Source organism: Spinacia oleracea, chromosome 5 (genome assembly GCF_020520425.1).
Source record: "Spinacia oleracea cultivar Varoflay chromosome 5, BTI_SOV_V1, whole genome shotgun sequence".
Taxonomy (NCBI): domain Eukaryota; kingdom Viridiplantae; phylum Streptophyta; class Magnoliopsida; order Caryophyllales; family Amaranthaceae; genus Spinacia; species Spinacia oleracea.
The window spans coordinates 26801297-26813937 of NC_079491.1; the positions used below are offsets into that span (position 1 = coordinate 26801297).

Here is a 12641-nt window from a genome sequence, read left to right on the forward strand (position 1 = left end):
ATGCAGTCTTTTATAACTTTTGTATTGTAAAAATAAAAAGTTGATAGTTAAACATTTTAAAGGGTTAAATGATTAATTTATACATTATTAGTGATTTTGAAGAAATAGTTTTTATTCAAATGAAATATTTTATCACAAAAAAAATAGATAACTTTTACATATAAAAATATAACTTTTAAGCATTTTGAGTCAACATTTACTTCGATGTACAATATTTATTGTACACCACTTATAAATAAAAGAATTTGTGTATGCAGCTATTCAATACTTAGATTTAATTATTGAAGTTGAGAATTAAATGCAAAATCTTTTAACATATTCTAACGCATTCCATAAAAAGGGAGGTATCTTCTACGAAGGAGCTTTCAAAATTTAAGGCATTCACACTAACAAAAATAAATAGAATACTAGAATACCAAATACAATATTGTATGGGCATAATTATTGCATATAGAATTAAAAGATTTATCAAAGACGATATATATTTTTTTTTTTAATGTTCATTGTTCAGTTTTTGGTTGAATAATTTTTGCAGTCAAGTGATTAAAATTGAATCACAAACTTAAAAATAGTCATAATTATAGTAAAAGTGTCTGTTAAAAAAAATGACAATAAAAAAAATACAAATTCTTATTTATAAGTGTTGTACAATAAATATCACACATCATAGTAAAAGTTAACTCAAAATGTTTAAAAATTACCTTGATTTACGTAAAAGTATATTTCTGAGTGATAAAAATTTTCCATTTAATAAAAAACATTCCTTTAAATCACTAATAGTGTATTAAGTTAACTATTTCACCCTCTAAAATGGTTATCCATCAACTTTATTCATAACTGGAAAGTTAATAAAAACATATTAAAATTTAAAAGTTACAAAAAAACGGCCAAAAGTTATTTCGATGTACAGTAAATTTTGTACACCTTGTGCGTGCAAGATCTTTTTATTAAAAAAAGAAATTACTTATTTTTTGGTGCAAATGAGATACAAGGACAATATAAATAACAAATGGGGATGATAAGATTCGAATCAGAGACCTATTGTAGACAGGGCCTCCATCTTAATTACTGGGTCAAGGCCTATGTGGTTTTCATAATTTTATATTTAGTTTTCTAAAAACAGAAAAATAGAAATAAAAAATGATACAGAACATACTCCTAGTGTTTTGTTACCCGGTTAAATAGTTAAGTACTTTTTTTAGGGAACGTTAAGTACCTATGTGAAACAGAATATCATTAATTTAATGATTAGGGCTAATCATAATATCACCCCATTGTTGTGGGTCCAGCCCACTTGTTGCATAAGTAAGTCATTTATCTTGTGTTCGTAAGCCTAAAATGTTGGGTTATGTTTTTAGTCCAATTGGGCCATTGGGGCTTATTTGGTTGGCTTATCTTAGAAGCCTTGGATTGTTTTTGATGTTTAGTTATGACCTAAGAGGAGTTAGGTCAGCTGAGAGAAAAAATCAGATCTAAAAACACACAAAAAAAGGAGAGGAGAGGAGAGAAAGAGAAGACAGGGTTCGTAGCTTTCAGGGTAGTCATCAGAAAACTGCCGTTTGCCGGAGATTGAATGGTCAGCTCGTGCTGATTTTTGGTCAGATTGTTGAGGATACATAGGGCCTCATTTTGAACGGTTGGATCGTCGTTTCAAGCTCTGATTTGTCCGTTGTCGCCGCTGGACAGAATCTACGTTTTTGGTGATATCTTTCATCTCTTGTCTCTTAATTATTCATATCTTATGTATGGAACTATAGAAGTGTTGGTGGGTTGTGAACATTTGTATGTATGATTTGGGTTCTTTTTCCCTCAATTTTATCATAATAAGAGAAGGTGACAAGGGTGGACTCCTCACAAGTCCCGTGGTTTTTCTCTTTACATCGAAGGGGTTTTCCACGTATAATTCGTGTGTTGTTGATTGATTTTGTTCTTCCGCATTTGATTGTTTCTTGCTGTCCATTATTGGTTGATCTCTTGGTTATTTGTTTGGTGGTTTATTTGTGGTGCATTGGATTTGCATTGTTTGGTTGATTGTCTTAGAGGTGATTCTTATAGGTAGTTGATTTACTACTAGGGTCCTATCAGTTGGTATCAGAGCGGGGTTTAATTTGATCATTGTTATGGAGTCTAGTAGTAGAGTGGAGGTAGTTCAATGGTTAAATTGACATCAACCAATTATTTCATATGGAGACCGATGATGGAGGATTTGCTATATTGCAAAGATTTGTATGATCCAATTGAAACAACCACAAAAGTCGATGGCACCATTTCTAAACCTCAAAAACCAGAGAAGATGGACAAGAAAGATTGAGGAAAGTTAAAGAGGAAAACTTTGGGGACTATTAGGCAGTGGGTTGATATTTGCATTTTCAACCATGTGTCTCAGTAGTTCGACCCGTATGATTTGTGGAAGAAATTGGAGGGTCTTTATGAAAGGAAGACCGCACATAACAAAGCTTCATTAATCAAGAGACTTGTTAATTTGAAATTGAAAGGTGGAAAGTCTGTTTGTGAGCATTTGAGTGACTTTCAGGATATTATTAACAAGCTGACTACTATGAAGATTGTTCTTGATGATGAATTGCAGGCTTTGTTCTTGTTGAGTTCTTTGCCAGATAGTTGAGAAACCTTGGTTGTGACTATTAGTAACTCTTCTCCAGAAGGTGTTTTATCTTTGGATGTGATCAAAGAAAGCATGTTCAATGAAGAAATTAGAAGAAAGGAGATGGGAGTTGATAATTCACATGCTCTTGTTGTTGAGAATCGTGGAAGAAGCAAGAGTAAAGGTCCCAAAGGTCGTGATAACTCAAAGGGGAGGTCAAGTCTAGAGACAAAGAGACTAGGACGTGTCATTACATCAACAAGCCTGGCCATATCAAAAAGTTTTGCTACCATTGAAAGAGAGAACAAGGTAAGAAGCAAGAATCACAAAATCAGGGAGATGATAAAAATACTGCAGCAACCGCTTCTAAGAGTAATGATGAGGTCGCTTTGATTTGTGCAACTAGTGAGTGTCATCATGTAGATAGTTCAGACACAGACTGACTTGTAGATTCAGGTGCTTCATATCATTGTGTTCCCAAAAGGGAGTATTTCACGAACTATCAATCTGTTGATTTTGGTAGTGTGAAGATGGGGAACAAGAGCTCATCTAGCATTATTGGATTAGGTGATATTCTTGTGAAGACAAGTGTTGGGTGCATGCTTACATTGAAGAATGTACGCCATATTCCTGATTTACGCCTTAACTTGTTGTCTGCAAATGTCCTTGATCTAGAAGGGTTCCGACACACCTTTGGTGATGGTAAGTGGAAATTGTCTAAGGGCTCGATGATAGTTGCTCGTGGCGAGTTGTGTTGCTCTTTGTATAAGACATACTTGAGTGTATGTTCTGGTGAGCTGAATACAGTTGAAGAAAAGAACTCTCCAAATTTGCGGCATCGAAGGCTAGGGCATATGAGTGACAAGGGGATCAAACTGTTAGCAGGTAAATCTCTTATTCTTGTTGATAAATCAGTTTCACTTGACCCTTGTGATCATTGTTTGGCAGGTAAGCAGCATAGAGCTTCCTTTTCTAGGAAGTCTACTAGAAGGCAAGAAAAGTTGGAGTTAATTCACTCCGATGTTTGTGGTCCTATTGAGGTGGAGTCTCTTGGTGGAAATAGATATTTTGTCACTTTTATTGATGATGCTACTCGAAAAACTTGGGTGTATATGTTGAAGACAAAAAGCCAAGTGTTCGAGATTTTCAGAAAGTTTCTTGCAATGGCAGAAAGGGAGACCGAAAGAAAGTTGAAGTGTCTTCGATCTGACAATGGTAGTGAGTATACTTCGAATGAGTTCAAGTATTATTGCTCACAACATGGCATTAGACATGAGAAGACAATGTCCGGCACACCACAACATAATGGAGTTGTTGAGAGGATGAACAGAACCATTGTAGAGAAGGTGAGGTGCATGCTTAGAATGTCTGATCTTCCTAAGACATATTGGGCCGAAGTAGTGCAATGTGCCGTGTATTTGATTAATCAATCTCCATAGATTCCTCTTGGTCTTGACATTCCAGAGAGAGCATGGAAGGGACGTGATCCCACTTATTCGCATTTTAGAGTTTTTGGAAGCAAGGCATACATGCATATGCCTAAAGAGTAGAGGTCAAAGCTTGATTCGAAATCCAATCCATGTGTATTTCTTGGGTATGGGGATGAAGAGTATGGTTTCAGACTCTATGATCCAGAAAAGAAGAAGATAGTGAGAAGAAAAGATGTAGTATTCTTTGAGCACGAGAAGGGTGTAGATCTTCTGAGCACAAGGTACACTTCTACTTCAGATTTGTCTTTTGATACTACTAATGGTTCTACTTCTACTCCTCCTGTTATTCAGCCAGCAAATGATAATGTTGAGGATGTACTTGATGATGTAAATGATGATGTTGGTGAGGTACAACCTGATGATAATGTACCAGATCATGTTGATGAAGATGATGATCTTGATGAGTCTTCATCTGATGAAGAAATCCATGAGGAAGATGTACATGAGGAAGTGGTTCATGAAGAGGTTCATGAGCAGGGGGTGCAACCTACCCCTCAAGTGGAGGATACACATGTTCGAAGGTCCACTAGAGAGCGTAAACCTTCAACAAAGTATCCAAGCTCAGAGTTCATTCTAGTTAGTGAAGATGGAGAGCCATAAAACTATCAAGAGGTGTTGTCTCATGATGAGAAAAAACCAGTGGCTCGATGTAATACCTCGTATTTTTATAATATTTATAAGTATATTTTATTATATTTATAAAAACATTTTACGATTTATTAACATTTGAATAATACTTAAATGTATTTCATTTAATGTATTCTAATTAATTGGAGTATTTATTATTTTAATTAATTACGAAACGAATTTAATTCTTGAGTCGGGAAATTAAATGAGTTGCAAATGATTTTTAAAGGCTTCGGGTTTTAAATGAAAAGTCCAATTCGTTTTATTAAACGAGCCCAATCAAAAGAATTTAATTCAAGTCCTAAGCTAGCCCAATCATTTAATTCCCTAAGCCCAATTCTAATTTCCTAAGCCTAGCCCATTAACAATAAGGAGCCTATAAATAGGACTCCTCATCATTAAATGAACCCCTAAAATTTCATAAAGCCTCTTTTGCTTTGCTTGCCCCTCACCCCATCTCTCCTCTCTCTTTGCTCGGCACCCGCACGCCCTCAAGGCCTCGTGCCCTCGTGCTGCACCCGCACGGCCTCGTGCCCTCGTGCCCGCCTCTCGCCCACACACTCTCTCGCCTCTCCTCTCTCGCCCGCAGCCGCAGCAGCACTCATGCCCTGCGCTGCTGCTGTGCCTTTGTTGCTCGTGTGCTCGCGCACACCCTTGCTCGTCCCCTTACTCGTGTGCTCAGTGCACACCCCTACTTCCCCTCTATCTCGCTCGTGCCCTCGCGCACGGTGCTGCACCCCCCGCTTGCCCTCTCGCTCTCGTTCGCACCCAGCGCGCGCGCGCCCTTCTCCCCGCTCGTGCCCATCGTTGCTCGTCACCCTTGCTACGCACACACACGCTCGTGTGTGTTGTTCGTTCGTTGTTCAATTCTTTTCGCCCAATCACATCATATTCGTGGTTGTTCCGTGCTATAGGCCGGATTGGTATAATTCTCTTCTTCCTTACCTATTCTATTTAAATTCCGTATTTTAAATTATTATATTAATATTGTTTTGAGTAATTAAAATGCTGGGAACCGGTTATGAATACCGTGGTTTTGTGTGTTGTGATTCATTAGGTTTGTTTTAATTATCCAAGGATGAATTTTCAGATTTGTTTATTTAATAAAGCATTGATTTTATGATATTAAACTAGTTTTATTGGAATTTTCAAGTTAGGGTTTTAACCTAGACCTAATGAGTCAATTGATTAGCATAATTAGGTGATGATTTTAATTATGATAATAAATTATATTTTCAGATTTGAATAAAGGTTTAAAGTGTTGATTTTTATTGATTTTTAAGACGGAAGAAGTATGTTTTTGTACTAGGGATTGATTTCGCAAATAGAGACGATTTTATTATTGAAAAACGATTGAATTCTAAAGTCTAAAGGAGGTTTTCATTTTTATAAAGTTGCTGGAAATTTAATGAACATGGAAATAATTTAAGTTTCATTATTTTGATGATAGGAGGTGATTTCTAGTTGAGTGCTCGTTATTGCAAAGTGGCCCCTACGCTTAGGTATTCAAGGTACGTACAAGTCTAGGGCGACCACACCTTTTGTCAATGACTTTACATGATTGTTGATGATGTGGATTATATTATGTGAATTCATATATGTTTTGGTGAACGATCATGTGGATTAATATTATTGGAATTATTGAATTGTTGGTTGAACAAGCATGTTGAAATTATTATGAGTATGGATTCCATTGTCAATCATGTTGTTCAATATTTATGCATGTATGGTTTATTTCACATGCAAGAGATGGATTATTTATTTGTATGCTATTGTACGGGATGTCTAGCATACTTTGAGCCAATTATTCGTACTTCGTTGTACTATTTATTTTACCACATGTGAAGGGTTAGCTCACGTAAGCCACCGCACATGTAGGGTTCAGTTGGGAATATTTTGTATGAAATGAATTAGGATTTGTCGTGCAAGGGCACAACCCTCATGTTAATGTGCATGATGTGGAGTCTCACTTTGGTGAGGAGGAACATGGTAGTAATATCACAAGTGTCTGCTTGGTTGATCACAAGTCCTAAAGCAATTAAAATAAGATTGTTTTGGTTGTTGTTTATTAATTGTGTGTATGCATGTTGTCGAGTCTTGAGTTCGCCTTTATTAAAATATTAATAAATGTAAAGTGCAACCGGAACAAGCTTCAAAACTCTTGGAACGTATATACCTTGAGTATGAACAATGGGGGGAGTCTTGCCGGAAATCTCGTACTCCTACTAATGATACACTACTACATTTTTGTTCAGGTGCAACGGTCAAGAAAAGGCTAATGCGACACCTTACCGAGAACTGTTGCAATAGAGTGCCCTAATGCGACGGTGTCTTGTATAACATTTTAAACCCGGACTAATGCAACGGTGTCTCTAAGCCGTTGCAATAGAGGGTCAAATGCGACGGCCTATTAGGCTAATGCAACGGCATACCAATTAATATTTGCCCGCCTTCTATTACGTTATTCCCTCCCATTATTTTCACAAATTTTCAAAACCAACCCACTTGAAATTTTCAAAAAAAATAAAAGTAAAAAATAAAAAACACACGCAAACACGTACAGACGTACTGCACTTTCCTTTTCTAATTATCTCGGAGAGAGAAAATAGGTAGATCGATTTTCTTTACGTTGTTAGGGTTTCATCAAAACTTTGGCTAAGTTTAACGATTTGGTCTGCGATTCACAATTAGGCTCGAGCTTAATTCGAAATTCTTGCAACTGGCTGCGAAATTCTCTGCGAAATTCGAACGCGAAATCATCTGCGAAATTTCCTCTCACATCGCTGCTTGAAATAGTGTGTTCGTCGAGTTGGAGGGTTGAATTGGGGCTTTGCATTCGAACAAGTTAGGAGGAGAAATTCACGGTATGTAATCAACTCACAATTCTGGTTCGTGTATTAAATTTTGGATAGTTTTGTGTTGGTTTGACATTTGTTCTGTTTTCCCCCTTTTCTAGTAAGCATAATTACACGTTTTTTAAATTTCTTCATAGTTGATTATTGTAAGATATTCAGTAAATTGTATATCTGATTTAGTTTTACTGAACTTTTCGTAAGATGAAATTTTGCTTTCAGCAAGTCAAATATAAAATTGCTCTCTGAGGTGTGGCTTGAATCTAAAAAGAAGTTCTGTGTATCAGCAATGAAATTTAAAATTGGATTATTCATGTCATAGGGAGTGAGATATCCAGATGAGTTGGATTAGAAAATAGATTTAGGGGTTTCCCACTCAAAATGTTTAAGGCAAATGTAATATGAAAGATGTTAGAAGGGGTGCAGCATGAACTTGGTATTATCAGAATGTTATACTTCAATATACGAAGTATGAACTATGTTATGTCGATCAGGGAGCATCTCTTTGTTTGATGTCAATGGTAGTAGCCGCAGTCTTAATCGAATTAGTAGTGTCGAAACTGCTGGTATTTTTGATATTAAATGGAACCCTGTTGGGTTTGGCGCTAGTGATAGTCCTTTGCTTGCTAAAGCTGATGTTGATGGGTGCTTGAGGATTCATGGCCTCGAGTGTTCTTCAGACGGACCAAGTTTGACAGGTTTGCTCTTTTCTTTTACATTACTGTTTTGCTAAATGTTTGTATTTGAAGGTTTGAACTTTGATGTATCTTACATCTATAGAGCTTATGATGAATGGGATTCATGTTAGTTGTTCTTGGAGCTTCTGCTCTTCGCCACAGAACATTACCTTAGTGTTTTTTGTGTTTTCTTGATATGTGGATTAATAATTAGGAACAATGACATAATAAGCAGACCTACAATCTCTTGTATTTGCTTTATCATGTCGAAAGTACGTATTTATTATTAATTCATGCAAACCGTTCCAGGATCTTTCTTGTGCAAAATCTTCCTGGCAGGCTCTAATCAGGAAGCTATATATTGTCGTTTTCCAATAACTTATTTTCTGCAGATTATGCTTGCATTTTTGTTGTGTTTTTCCTTTGTCTTGTCCATCTCCCTGGTTGCGGAGTGTCAGGGAGTTATGCATTTAAGAAGTGCAGAATAAAACGATTCAAGTATTATTATTGTTTCTGAGGCACTTTTAAGTTCTAAATTACCGTAGACATGGGCATGTAGTTCAACTCAGTTTCATCCACGGATCAAATATTATTAAGTGACCAAGATTCTGTAAAGGAGATGCAAATTATACACTCTGATGTTATTGTTTAGGTATCTCACATCTCTAGGAGCTTATGATAAATTGGTTCTTGTCATGTGAATTATTTGTTATCCTAGATGAGTACATAGTAGTGAATTTTATTCCTGTTAGTTGTACTCTGAGCTTCTGCTATCCGCCACACAATATTATCTCAGTGATTTGTTGGAGACAATAATGGTTCAACTTACTATCTTACTATCATCCTTATTCTGATATTATCTATATATTTGGAGACAATAATGATTCAACTTAAACACTGCTTTTAATAGCGCTGCTATACCCATTGTCAGCCTTCGACCATAACATAACTCCTCCATATTTAGCGGAACCCTTGATAGTAGGAAGCACTTGAGATATAAGAACATCTGGAGGTATAAAACCACTGTTAGCAGCATCGGTAGTCCAAGGAAGATCTGTCCAGCTTGAACCGATATCCATTGTTCTTCTGTTTTGTTTGTATTTGTTGCTTCAGTAGATGCTGGTAGTCCAAGGAATACCTGTACAATTTTTGTTTGTATTTGTTGCTTCTATTTTGTTCTTTCTTGCTGCTGGTCTAATAGTTGCTTCTGTTTTGTTCTTTCTTGCTGATGGTCTAATAGTTGTTGCTGGTCTAATAGTTTGTAATTGTTCTTTCTTGATGCTTTTGTTTTGTTCTTTCTTGCTGCTGGTCTAATAGTTGCATTCTGTTTTGTTGCTTCTGTTTTGTTCTTTCTTGCTGCTGGTCTAATAGTTGCTGCTGGTCTAATGTATATACGTTACTCATCTCCTAATATTGCTGATCATTGCTTCTTGTTATTCTGATTCAAGGAACTCAGAATTTCCTTACAGTAAACTCACAAAAAAACAGGGAATAAGAGAGAAAGGTAGTTATAATATTTAGGAATAAAAGCTTAAAGCTTGTTACCATTTAGAGACTTTCGAGAGGTCTCACTCTCCTACAATATCAATGATTTCCAAGATGAATTCCTTCTTCTCTCCCTTTCTCTTTTTATATACAGAATTCTAATATGAGACAAAAACAATTAAAGCTAAGTGACAGGGACAAAATGCATTAATGAGCCATAGGGCCGTTTCCACTAAGTGAGGTCGTTCCCTCCTTCTGCCAATGTTGTTGCTGCTGTCTCCTTGTCTTGTACTGTTGGCTTCTTTGTCTTTCTTCTTGCATACGTTTTCAGCATGGGAGAGTTGGTATGGTGCATTTCATCTGATCAGTTAGGCTAGAGGAAAGTTAGATCGAATTATTGAGTTAGCTAGAGGACTATGGTGCATGATCCACTGCTTTGCTGCTTAATGTTATGGTTTGGCAATAGTTTATTTTGGTTGACATTTGCTTAGTTCATTTTATCTCTATTCTTGATCATCTCTATAATGCATAATACGACTTCAAATTTGTGTTTCAACAACTTTTAGTTTACTAGGAGATGAGTAACGTGAATCATATGTGCTCTCGCAGAATGCAAATTTATAAAATTGATTGATTTATGAGCAACTGTTACATCCTATTGGTAAATTTTATGAGATTTTCGAAATGAATGCACATATTGGTACCTATGAACTCCTTGCAGATTGTACCCGGGGTCTTCAATGGCGTATTGCCTGGGCAACGTATTTTCTCCCCCGGTCAATTATCATCAATCCTTATTTAAGTACAACTCTCACTTACACTCTTCAGAATACACAATGCCTTCTCTCTCTATCTTTTCTCTACTTAATTCCTAGAGTTACTGTAAAGTATAACTCCCTCAATTGTTGTATGTCTTGTAGCTAGGTGGCAATAGTTCATGCACTGGATTTATATCTATTGCCTTTGTTTTTGGTGTTATGATCATAACAATTAATATTGTTGTTATTAAGAACCCTTTTTTTTCTTGATTCTCTGAGTTTTTCCATCTTTTTTTATTAACCAAGAAGTTTTGGTTCACTAATTAACAGGAAAAGAGTTCTTTGCTTTCTGTCAGCTTCACCCTTATTATTACAATATTGCTCCGTTTTTTAGGATTTAAACATTCTAAGATCTTCTAATTGCCCCACATTCAACACCTTTTGGATTTAAACTTGTACCATCTTTAATTTGTGCTCATTCGTGATTTAAACTTGCAGGAGCATGGTGCGCTAAATGGAGAAGAAATGTAGATCTAGCAATAAGACGGTGGAGGCTCTTATTTGTTTTGGGTCGTTTTGTAATTCCTAGCTAGTAACGTTGAATTTGTTTCTATGGATTTTAATTTTATGTACTTTTGTCATTAAAAACACTAAATTAATTAGTGAACAACTATTTTGTAATGCAGGCATCCTATGGGCACTAATATTGTAATATTACTTTTCAAGTCAATGAAAATCTTTTGTTTTTATTATTATTATTATTATTATTATTATTATTATTATTATTATTATTATTATTATTATTATTGTTATTATTATTATTATTATATATTATTATTATTATTATCATTAACCGTTGCATTAGAGAAAAGGCGTTGCATTATTTCATTAAGCTATTGTATGTACCCATCGCATTAGCTAAAATTACCCGTCGCATTAGCTAAAATGAGCCGTCGCATTAGCTAAATAAACCGTCGCATTACCTTAATTACCCGTCGCATTAGCTAAAGAACTAATGCGACACTCCATCTACAAACCGTCGCATTAGGTGGAAACCTAATGCAACGGTATTAATTTTCCGTTGCATCAGGTCATTGAACGTTGCATTAGGCCTAATGCAACGCCACCGGATGCAAGGGTCATTTGGCGTCGCATTAGGTCTAATGCGACGGGTTTTTATGCCTAATGCAACAATTTTAGGCGTTGCATCTGACTAGAAATGTAGTAGTGGACACAAGACGTTGTTTCATTTATATTATGCGCAGGAATTCCGTCGGTATGGCCCGACACTCGGTATGGCCCGATTTTATTATTTATTCTTTGGTGTATGGTTGGCTCCCATCACATTTCCTTTATGGAATATTCTTTTGGCCCGTTCGAAGCTTATTCTAATTAAATTGTGAGTCAAGAGTCGAGTCAAGAGTCGAGTCTTGTATCTCATGATTGTTTGTTAATTATTATATGGCTTTTGCATGTTGATTAGTACTTAGTGAGTGATGCATGTTTTAGTTTCATTTACTCTATGCTTGTAAGTACTCAGCTTTTGCTGACAACGTGCTTTGTGTGTTTCTGGTCATGGCCTTTGCCTTAATGACCCTATGATGATCCATCATTTGCATTTGCATTGTTGGGGAGTAGAATAATATAGCAGGTTGGTAGATCAAGTACGATCGAAATCATGTGGCTTGGGATGATTGAGAGAGTTGCATGTTTTCGTTCTTTGAAACTATTTTATTTAATACTTTAATTACGTTTGAAATTGTTGAACTTTTTATACTTTGGATTTTGGGCCATTATGGTTCCAAATTGAAGGAGGCCTCAATATTTCATTAATTATGGTTTTTAAAAGTTAGTTGACATTTAATTCCCCTGCGTAATTCTGGTAATAGCCTTAACCGTTATCACGGTGGCGGTAATACTTTAGTAATTCCTTTATTTTAAGTTGGAAAATGGTTTTATAAAAGCAAGGATTTATTAGGGTGTTACAAAGTGGTATTTGCAGAGCTCTAGTTTGAGAGCTGCTTTGCATTAACTAATAGTGCAAAGTGGTAAATCCTTAAACTACGATTGCGGAACTTTAAGATTTTCGAAAATTACTTTCCTAAAGTCAAAACGTATTATTTTGAGTACTCAATATTTTAAAGGTCAAA

General features: G+C 35.9%; 1 long non-coding RNA gene across 1 annotated transcript; it reads left to right on the forward strand.

Annotated features, from left to right (window-relative positions):
* Positions 1-6981: 6981 nt before the first annotated feature.
* On the forward strand, positions 6982-11246 carry LOC110785140 (uncharacterized). Its single transcript, XR_002532493.2, has 2 exons — positions 6982-7583; positions 10990-11246. It is a non-coding gene; the product is annotated as an uncharacterized lncRNA (long non-coding RNA).
* The last annotated feature ends 1395 nt before the right edge of the window (positions 11247-12641 follow it).